The following is a 10436-nucleotide window of genomic DNA, read 5'->3' on the forward strand; positions in this document are numbered from 1 at the left end:
TAAATTTGGAGGGAGCACTTGTGGGACTGCATTCTTCAATTACGACCTAAATAGTGTTCAGCTGTCTTGCACAGGCTGGCAAACACGTTCTTTAAAAATGAAAACTACAGCGCTGCACTGAATGTGTCATAGAGGTGTGAGCTGAGGTGCGAGGAGGACACAAGTGATGAGGGGTGGGAGAGGCGCAGATGGTGATGCATTTCAACACCACGACCCCTTACATTTCACCCTTGGAACCCCAAGCTGAGCCTCCTGGTACTACATCTTCATCCCTCTTGTGCTCATGTAGCAGTTGTAAGATGGTTGCTCACACAGACTGAAGAACACCGGGAATCAGGTGTTCACATTTATTCTAAAGAAAGTAATATGGGGCACAGTCAATTCACACACAGTGGCAGGCTGTCTCTCATTCCCCATTTACAACAGCTGCTCAAATTTTTTTCTTTTTTTTTAAATATACCATCAATCCATCCATTATCCAAACCGCTTATCCTGCTGTCAGGGTTTCGGGGATGCTGGAGCCTATCCCAGCAGTCATTGGGCAGCAGGCAGGGAGACACCCTGGACAGGCCACCAGGCCATCACAGTGCTTATACATACATGTGAGCAATAGCAACTTGTACACCGTAAAACAGTACACCATGTGCAATATGCAAGGTATGGTACAGTCAGGTGGGTCACTAGATCAAGTCAGCCTAATCACAAGTCAGAGGGCTCAATACTGCAGACACTTCATCATCTGTCAGAGAGCGATGCTCCAAGTTCTCTGGTGAAAGTGGGTATCCAACACTCTGGTTGTTGGCACTGACTGAATACCTCCTGGATAATAAATCAAATCAAATCAATTTTATTTGTATAGCTCAATATCACAAATTAAAAATTTGCCTCAGTGGGCTTAACAGCAACACAACATCCTGTTCTTAGACCCTCGCATCGGCTAAGGAACAACTCCCTAAAAAAACGCTTTAACAGGGAGAAAAAATAGGAAGAAACCTCAGGGAGAGCAACAGGGATCTCTCTCCAAAGACAGACAGCATGCAATAGATGTGTTTACACAATTTACACAATACAACATTGAAAGAGGATAACAGAATTATAATGGACTTATAAAATTTATGAAGAATATGATGCGCATACTATAACCTCCTGGACTTGTTGCAACTCCTTCAACAGCATTTTATATGGCTCTTTCAAGAGCCTCTGGCAGATACAATTTTGGACAAAGGGCCATCTGCTTAAAGCGTCAGCAATAATGTTCTTACTGCCAGGTATATACTTAATGCTGAAGTTGCATGGTGACAACTTGGCTACCCACCTTTGCTCACGCAACAAGTTTGGGTTTTCTGAGGATGTAGGTTAGTGGATTATTGTCCATCCAAAGAGTGAAGGTGTGTCCTTTTAGCCAATGGCTAAATTTGTCACAAACAGACCACTTTAATGCCAAAAACTCTAGGCGTTGAGCAGGATAGTCGCTCTTTGCACAGGTGAGTGCCTTACTGGCGAAGACAATAGGGTGTGCATTACTTTCATCCTCTTGGACCTGAGATAATACAGCACCCAAGCCATTTTGAGAGGCATCTGTAGACAGAGTGAATGGTCGGCTGAAATCCAGATGTGCAAGCACAACAGACTCCAGGAGTGCAGTTTTCAACCGTTTGAATGAAATGCAGTGCTCCTCTCTTCAATCATTTGAATGTAACTTCCTGAATGCAGCAGCACCTCGTGCATTTCCTCTCTTTCCCTATGGTGCAGCAGTTAGGGCAAACAGTGGCTTGGCTATGCAGGGACAATCGTGTATGAATTTCTGGTAATACATGACTATGCCCAGAAACGACTTGATCTTCTTCTGAGAGGACATAGCGACAACCTCCATCACATGATCGGATTCTGTCACGGAAGCAATGGCCTTGACCTTATCAGGGTCAGTTGACACACCGTTGTCATCCACAACATGCCCCAAAAATCTCACACTTCTCCTGAGTAGCTGACATTTTTTGGGGGGCCAGTTTTAATCCATGAGCACGTAGCCTGCTAAAAACTGTTTCAACCCTCCTGAGGGCTTTGGCTTCATTGGGGGCATACACAAATACATCGTCCAAGTAGCAGAGTAGGGCCAAGAAATTCTGGTCATCAAATTTACCCATCATGAGACGCATGAAACTTGCAGGGCTATTGCACAAGCCCTGGGGAAGCCTACTGAACTCGTAGAGCTCCATAGGTGTGGTGAAGGCTGTCGATTTTTTTGTCTTCCTCTGCCATGGCGATGTTATAAAAGCCAGAGGTGAGAGCCATGGCACTGAATATGGTGCTCCCTCCCAGAGCTGCCAGACAGTCTGATTGATGGGGCAAAGGATGCGCATCCCTGACTGTGTGTACATTCAACCAGCGGTAGTCCACGCATATCCTGACATCCCCATTCTTCTTCCATACAAGCACTAGGGGGGATGCCCACTCACTGTTGGACTTGTGAATGATCTCACGTTCCTCCAACTCTGTGAGAACCTGTCAGTTTGTGGTACTGTCCTGGTGGGAACGCCAGTATGGAAGTCTGAATGGCCGCTCATCAGATAAATGGATGAGGTGGACAAAATCCTTTGCCAGCCCACAATCAAGCTTACCCATTGAGAAGACGTCCTCATACTTGTGGATCAGTTGCAGCAGTTGTGATTTCCAGTAGTCTGACACCTCACAAAAATCAATATCCAGATCACCCAGTCCCAGTTTATGGAGACTGTCATGAAAAATGGAGCAAGGAGGGGGACCGGAGCTGCTGGCTGCTTCACCATATACTGTCTGCTATTGATTGACCTATCTGACTCCCTAACTCACCAATGAGATCGCGTAACTTGTTGGGTGGTGTTCTCATTGCTGACAACAGGGTTGGAAAACTGAGGTTCACATGGAGGGAAGGGGGTGTCAGGGATATTGATACTCACATAGGTGCAGTTGTCTGATTCTAATGGCTCCTCACTAGTTAACATTGCAGTCCTACTCCGAACTATTCCATCTGTGTAAAACAAACCCCTGCCTCTACCAACAACTGGTATACAAATATTAAAAGTAACTTGACCTCTTCCTGCCATACCTCATGCAATATATGACATTTAAGGCTGTAGCAAACAAACCAAATCAAAGCAGTTTTACAGATCTCACAGAAAATTATAACTTGTGCTAATATGATTCCTTTTGTAAGGTTAATAGATTGTGAATGTCTGTGTTTATACAGAATATTAGCAATCACTTCAGCAGCTAAAAGAATCCACAGGTCCATCAACTTGGCACGTCACAAACACACAGCTGAACCTCGGCGATCGGCGGCAGCTGACCAATGAATCCGGGTCACGGCACCATTTTTATGTAGCAGCTGTAAGATGGTTGCTCACAGACTGGAGAACACCAGTCACACCAGGAATCAGGATCTGTACATTTATTCTAAAGAAAGTAGCATGGGGCACAGTCAATTCACACACAGTGGCAGCCTGTCTCTCTCACCATTTACAAGAGCTGCTCTACTCTTTAAAAAAATACATATAACAAAATACAACTATAAATAAAATATGTGCACACCAAAAGAATGTTTGCCCTTACAGTGGTTACACATGTATTGGAAATCAGCAGTTAAAGTAAAAGCAAAAACGAAAATAAGTAAAACTATGTTAGGCTACTCAGTCAATGCAGTCCTTCCATAAAAGTACACAAGAATATAACAAATAACTATCTAACACCATAACGCACCTAAAGAAAGTAGCATGGGGCACAGTCAGTTCACACACAGTGGCAGGCTGTCTCTCATTCCCCTGCAGCAAGTCAGGAAATATGCAAATGGTAAAACGTGTCTGACATTCTTGTGTAAGAAGCCGGGTTGTTGTGAAGCGTCTAAGTGTGTTGCTGTAGTGTTCTGTGCCTGTCACGTCTCGCTCTCAACCTTCACCGCTGGCAAGCAGAAATGCGAACCAACAGCGAGCCCTATGTAACGCCTCCTCGTGGCGATACACGGTAACTGGGTACACCTTGGACCCTGGCTGAACCGCAGATATGTATACGGGCTGAACTACAAGGGACTCGGAGGAGGTCCGGCCCCTAGACGTGCAGTACGCAGGCCCACCGGTGGATGGATATTACCTGATGCCTGTAATATTTGCTAGTAATATTTGATTTGCTAATGTCCCTTACGGCTTTCCGTAGCGCCACAACAAAGTCACGTGAGGTACGTAACAACGTCAGTCGGAATCCGGTCGGTGAATAAACACCCAGCACGAGAGAAGTCGTCCTTGCTTTATTAATGTTATAAGTTAACATAGCCAGAGGGCACAGAACATTACATGGTGTCAGAGTAGCGGAGTTTAAATACCCAATATGGATTCGTACGGCGTTCCAGCTCCACGGATGGACTGGGAATCGGCGAACTTACCTGAAGCATGGAGACGATTTCGACAAACAACGGAGCTAATGTTCACGGGCCCCCTGCGCGGGAAGAACGAAGAGGAGAAATGCAGCTACCTCCTGCTCTGGATAGGGGAAAAAGGGCGCGATGTGCACAACACTTGGACACTCAGCGGAGAACAAGCCAAGAAGCTAGAAACGTACTACGATAAGTACACTGAGTACATCACCCCCAAAGCAAACCCGATTTATGCCAGATATAAATTTCATGAAAAGATGCAGGGAGAGAGTGAATCCTTCGAACGATTTGTAACTGAGCTAAAGCTCCTAGTCAAAGACTGTGGCTACCCAAATGCCGACGAGATGGTCAGGGACCGCATCGTGTTTGCCACCAACTCACCCAGAGTGAGAGAAAAGCTACTTAGCCAGGGAGCTGAGCTAACGCTAGAAAAGGCCATAGATGTAGCCCGCTCACACGAGCTAGCAAAGCAACAGCTAACGTTTATGGGCCAGGGCAGCACACATGAAACGGTGCACGCAATAGGCAGAAAGACTTACAAACCGAACGCACCCAAAGCAGCTAACGCTAACTTCAGACAAAGTGAGGGTAACGTTAGCACCGCCGCTAGGGCGTGTAGCTATTGTGGAGGGCTACACGGCGCTAAAGCCACTTGCCCAGCTAAGGGTAAACAATGCATTAAATGCAAGAAGCTCAATCATTTTGCTAAAGTATGCAAGTCTAGCTCCCAGGGACAGACAAAGTACTACCGCGGCACAGTACATGCCGTCGGAGAGAACCCAGAAGAGTGCACCACTGACAGAGAACAGGAAGAACTGTACTTCGACAACATTACAGTGGAGAGCACCGCTGTGGGAGAACAGACAGAGCTGTACATAGACTGCATCTCAATAGAGAACAACGGAAAAAGCAACGAGCAGGCTTACGTAGAGGTTGGAATTGGCACACCTCCACAGAAGGTAAAGTTTAAACTAGACACTGGGGCACAGGCCAATACTATTCCCACCAACCTGTTCCAGGCGCTGTTCAAAAATGTGACACTGAAACCAGCAATACACAGACTCACTGAATATGGAGGAGGCGCGCTGAGCGTGAAAGGCACATGCAAACTCAAATGTAAGTACAGAGACAATGCAATGATGCTGGACTTTTACGTCATTGACACAAACGCCCCACCAGTCATGGCAATGAAAACATGCCGTGACCTAAACTTGGTAAAAATAGTGATGGCTGTGAGCGAGGAAAACAATGTCACATCACAGAGCATAATGGATGAGTATGCAGATGTTTTCCAAGGAATAGGAGAGTTCCCAGGCGAGTGCACCTTCCGCGTCACACCAGATGCAACGCCGGTCGTCTGCCCGCCACGCAGAATCCCCATCGCCCTACGCAGCAAACTGAGGGACGAGCTTGACAGCATGGAGAAAGGCGGCATAATCTGTAAGGTAACAGAACCCACAGAATGGGTGAACGCACTCGTTATTGTTGAGAAGCCAAAGACAGGCAAACTTAGAGTGTGTTTAGACCCCAGAGCTCTTAACAAAGTGATACAACGACCTCACTACCCCCTCCCCACGCTGGAGGACGCCACCACAAAGCTTGCTGGAGCTGAGTACTTTAGCGTGTTAGACGCGCGGTCAGGCTATTGGGCCATCAAACTGAGCACTGAATCCTCAATGTTGACGACATTTAACACAGTGTTTGGCAGGTATCGTTTCCTCAGACTGCCATTCGGAATCGTGTCCGCTCAAGACGAGTTCCAGAGACGCGTGGATGAAACATATGAAGGATTGGACGGTGTGACGGCCATAGTGGACGACATACTAGTGTTCGGCAAGACTAAAGAGGAACATGACCAGCGTCTCAGAGCGATGCTGAAGCGCACAAGGGAGCGAGGGGTGCGGCTCAACCCCGACAAGTGTCACATATGCGTGTCCGAGGTAAGCTACTTCGGCCACACGCTCTCACACGAAGGCATCAAACCAGACCCACACAAGGTGAAGGCGGTCAAGGACATGCAACCCCCACAGAACAAAGCAGAGCTGGAGACAGTCCTCGGCATGATCAACTACCTCGCCAGATTTGCTCCACACCTCTCACAGATAAACTCACCCCTCAGACAGCTTCTGAAACAGGACAGTGAGTTTGTGTGGGATGCAGTCCACGACAAGGCGTTCCAAGAGATGAAGAATCTCATTACACAGCACCCAGGTCCAGTACTCTCATATTTCGACCCGCAGAAAGAGCTGCGACTCCAAGTGGATGCATCCAAAAGTGGCCTTGGGGCTGTCATGCTCCAAGATGGCAAACCAATTGCCTATGCGTCCAAGTCACTCAACAGCACTGAAGAAAACTACGCACAGATAGAGAAGGAGCTCTACGCTGTGGTCTTCGGCTGCAAGAGGTTCCACGAGTACATGTATGGACGAAAAGTGATTGTGGAGTCAGACCACAAGCCTCTGGAGGCAATACTAAAAAAGCCACTGGCAGCAGCACCACCCCGGCTGCAACGGATGATCCTGGCGCTCCAAAAATACGACATCCAAATCATCCACCGCCCCGGTAAGGACATACCGGTGGCCGACACACTGTCACGCAAGTCAATAGAACACCACGACAGTGACCTACAGGAAGGGATGGAGGCCCAAGTGCACACAGTCCTCAGCAACATCCCTGTGAGCGACACAAGACTCACAGAAATCAAGCAGGAAACAGCGCAAGATCCACAGCTCACCGCACTCAGACGAGCCACACTCACTGGCTGGCCAGACACAAAGAAAAAGTGCCCGCCCAGCATCCAGGAATACTGGAACCACAGAGCAGAAATCTCAGAAATGGACGGTATCCTGTTCAAAGGTGAGAGAATCATTGTCCCCCAAAAGCTTCGCAAGGACATGATACAGCGCATCCATGCCAGCCACCTTGGCGTGGAAAAAAGCAAATGCCGAGCAAGAGACTTACTGTTCTGGCCTGGCATGGGGAAACAGATCGAGGATGCGGTAGCAGACTGCAGCATATGCCAAGAACGGCGCAGCGCAAATGCAAAGGAACCAATGATGTCACACGCCATACCCGAGCGGCCGTGGCAAGTGATAGGCACAGACCTATTCACATGGAACTCACAGGACTTCATAGTCACTGTGGACTACTACTCCAGATTCTTCGAGCTAGAAAGACTTTACAGCTGCACCTCATCTGCCGTCATCATGAAGCTGAAAGCAGCAATGGCTCGACACGGAATCCCCGAGACTATCATCAGCGACAACGGTCCGTGCTACAGCTCTGGTGAGTTCCGCAACTTCTCACAGACATGGGGTTTCTCACACACCACCACAAGCCCCCACTACCCACAGAGCAACGGCCTCTCCGAGAAGACTGTCCAGACGGCCAAACGCATCCTGGACAAAGCCAAAGCTGAGAACAAAGACCCCTACATGAGCTTACTGGAGTATCGCAACACACCGGTGGACAACCTGAAATCACCGGCACAGCTACTGATGAGTCGGAGGCTGCGGTCCATTCTCCCATCAACAGCAAAACACCTGCAGCCACAGATCGCCAGTCAGGAGGATGTTCACAAAAGGAGAGAGGTATGTCAACAGCGCCAGCAGGCATACTACAACCGAACAGCCAAACCTCTGCCCCACCTGCCCGCAGGCACACCAATCCGCTTCCGGCAGGAGGATGGATCCTGGAGACCTGCAACTGTGGAAAGACCAGCGAACACAGACAGGAGCTACCACATCCAAACCAAAGAAGGTCAGATCTACCAACGCAACCGTCAACACCTGCGACAAAGCAGAGTGAACACTCACACTACACACACACACACTTCACAGCAGACTGTTACCAGCGCTAACAACAACACACAAGCCCATCAGCAAGAGCATGCTGAACCTCCAGACACGAACAATCAGCGACAACCAGACACACAGCCTGGTTACACCACGAGGTCAGGTCGCACGATCAAACCAAGACAAATCCTTGACTTATGAATGTTAAAAAAAGAGAATTTTACACCAACCTGTACTATACCTGCTATGTTTTGAAAAGAAATATTTACAGCGTTCACTTACCTTGTGTACCTACCTGCTGTTTGCAGTTACCAGTAATGAAATGAAAAAAAAAAGATGAAATGTTATTACGGTGTCACATTTAGACAGTGAAGGAAATGTTTTACACTACTTTGTTGCAGTCCAGTTATATAAGAGTTCCACTTTCATATTCTTTCTTATTAAGATTGTATTCGCTTATAAACATGCTCAACGTGGTCTGTATCTCTGCAGAGAAAGCAGCACTTTTCAGAAAAAGGGAGATGTAATATTTGCTAGTAATATTTGATTTGCTAATGTCCCTTACGGCTTTCCGTAGCGCCACAACAAAGTCACGTGATGTACGTAACAACGTCAGTCGGAATCCGGTCGGTGAATAAACACCCAGCACGAGAGAAGTCGTCCTTGCTTTATTAATGTTATAAGTTAACATAGCCAGAGGGCACAGATCATTACAATGCCCACGAACCAGCCTCCAGCTATGGGTTAAATAGTGCCACTGCCTAGTGGACACCTCGGGAGAGGAATAGGCTACAGGAGCAAACCCCTGCAGAAGTCGGGGAGTACTTCTGGCGTCGTGTGGCTGCCGCTTCTCCCTCTCGTAGCCCCCCGCCCGCCCTCCCCATCCACCCCTGTATGTCTGTGCTATGTGTGTCTGTTGTCTTGTTTCACCCCGTTTATTGTAAAGCGACATTGTCAGAAGATTCTCCCGACAGATTTAACAGGATTTAATGGCCGTTTTTACCGACCAAAACCAATGGCAAAACTCAGAACATGTTCGCATTGACCTATTGTTACATTTCCATACAGTTTAAGCCAGGAAAAATGACCCTTAACGGCGCTAGCTTAACCAAGGGATAGAGAGTATTACGACGCGTCTTACCATTTACAAGCGCTGCTCAACTTTTGGCGCGAATTCGCGGCCACGTCACTCCCGCGTCTCGGGTGTGTCACTAATTGAAGTCCCCCTTGCTACAACAGGTAAACCGGAACTACATATTCAATCATCAAACATAACGTTGGTGATATACAGACTATAACAGAAAATATTACACACAGGTTTTGGGAATGTTCACCAAGGGAAAAAATAAAATAAAAAGAACATGAACATGAACATGAACAACATATTGACTCAGCTACAGTCGTCACACTCGTTGGATGTGTGGCAGCGGTGGTGAGAAGTCCTCCAACTTACCCTGTCTCTCTCTTGTCATTTTTCATACTCTGTGCTCCATTTTGTTGTGATGTGTGTTAATAAAGGATCCACTGGTTAAATTCCCTCTCCCTGTCAGGTCATTTACATTAGAAGGAGAACCAGGTAGGTTTATACCCAAGATCTGGGCACTTGGCATTGGTGTGATAGTCTTTTTAAAAAAAAGAAAGAGAAAGCCACTTTATTTGACATCGTGTTCTTACAACGAATGTGTTTTCTGCATTTGATCCATCCTATTGTATAGGACCAGTGGGCAGCTGCAGCACCCGGGGAGCAACTCCAGTTCTTCATTGCCTTGCTCAGGGGCACAGACAGGAGTATTAACCCTAACATGTACGTCTTTTTGATTTTTGATGGTGGGAGGAAACCGGGGCACCTGGAGGAAACCCACGCAGACACGGGGAGACATGCAAACTCCACACAGGAAGGACCTGGGACGGCCTGGGGTTCGAACCCAGGACCTTCCTGCTGTGAGGCAACAGTGCTAACCACTGGGGCACCGTGCTGCCAGCCAAGAAGAGTCATTTTCTACCATGCAAGTAGAAAATGGTCATGTACTGTAACAAGTAGTGTTACATGTGCCCTCTGTTGTTTGCTCTGCTGCAGACAACACGAACTGCGCCACAAGCTGCTTCCTCTCTACAGCTATGACCCCGACGAGGAAGAGGAGGGATGGGGGGAGGATAGCAAGGAGAAAGAGGGGGAGATAACTGTAAATTCAAGCGTTACCATACCTCAAGAAAGACTGCGCACACGAAGGATTTGACTT

This window comes from Lampris incognitus, chromosome 6 (genome assembly GCF_029633865.1).
Source record: "Lampris incognitus isolate fLamInc1 chromosome 6, fLamInc1.hap2, whole genome shotgun sequence".
NCBI lineage: Eukaryota > Metazoa > Chordata > Actinopteri > Lampriformes > Lampridae > Lampris > Lampris incognitus.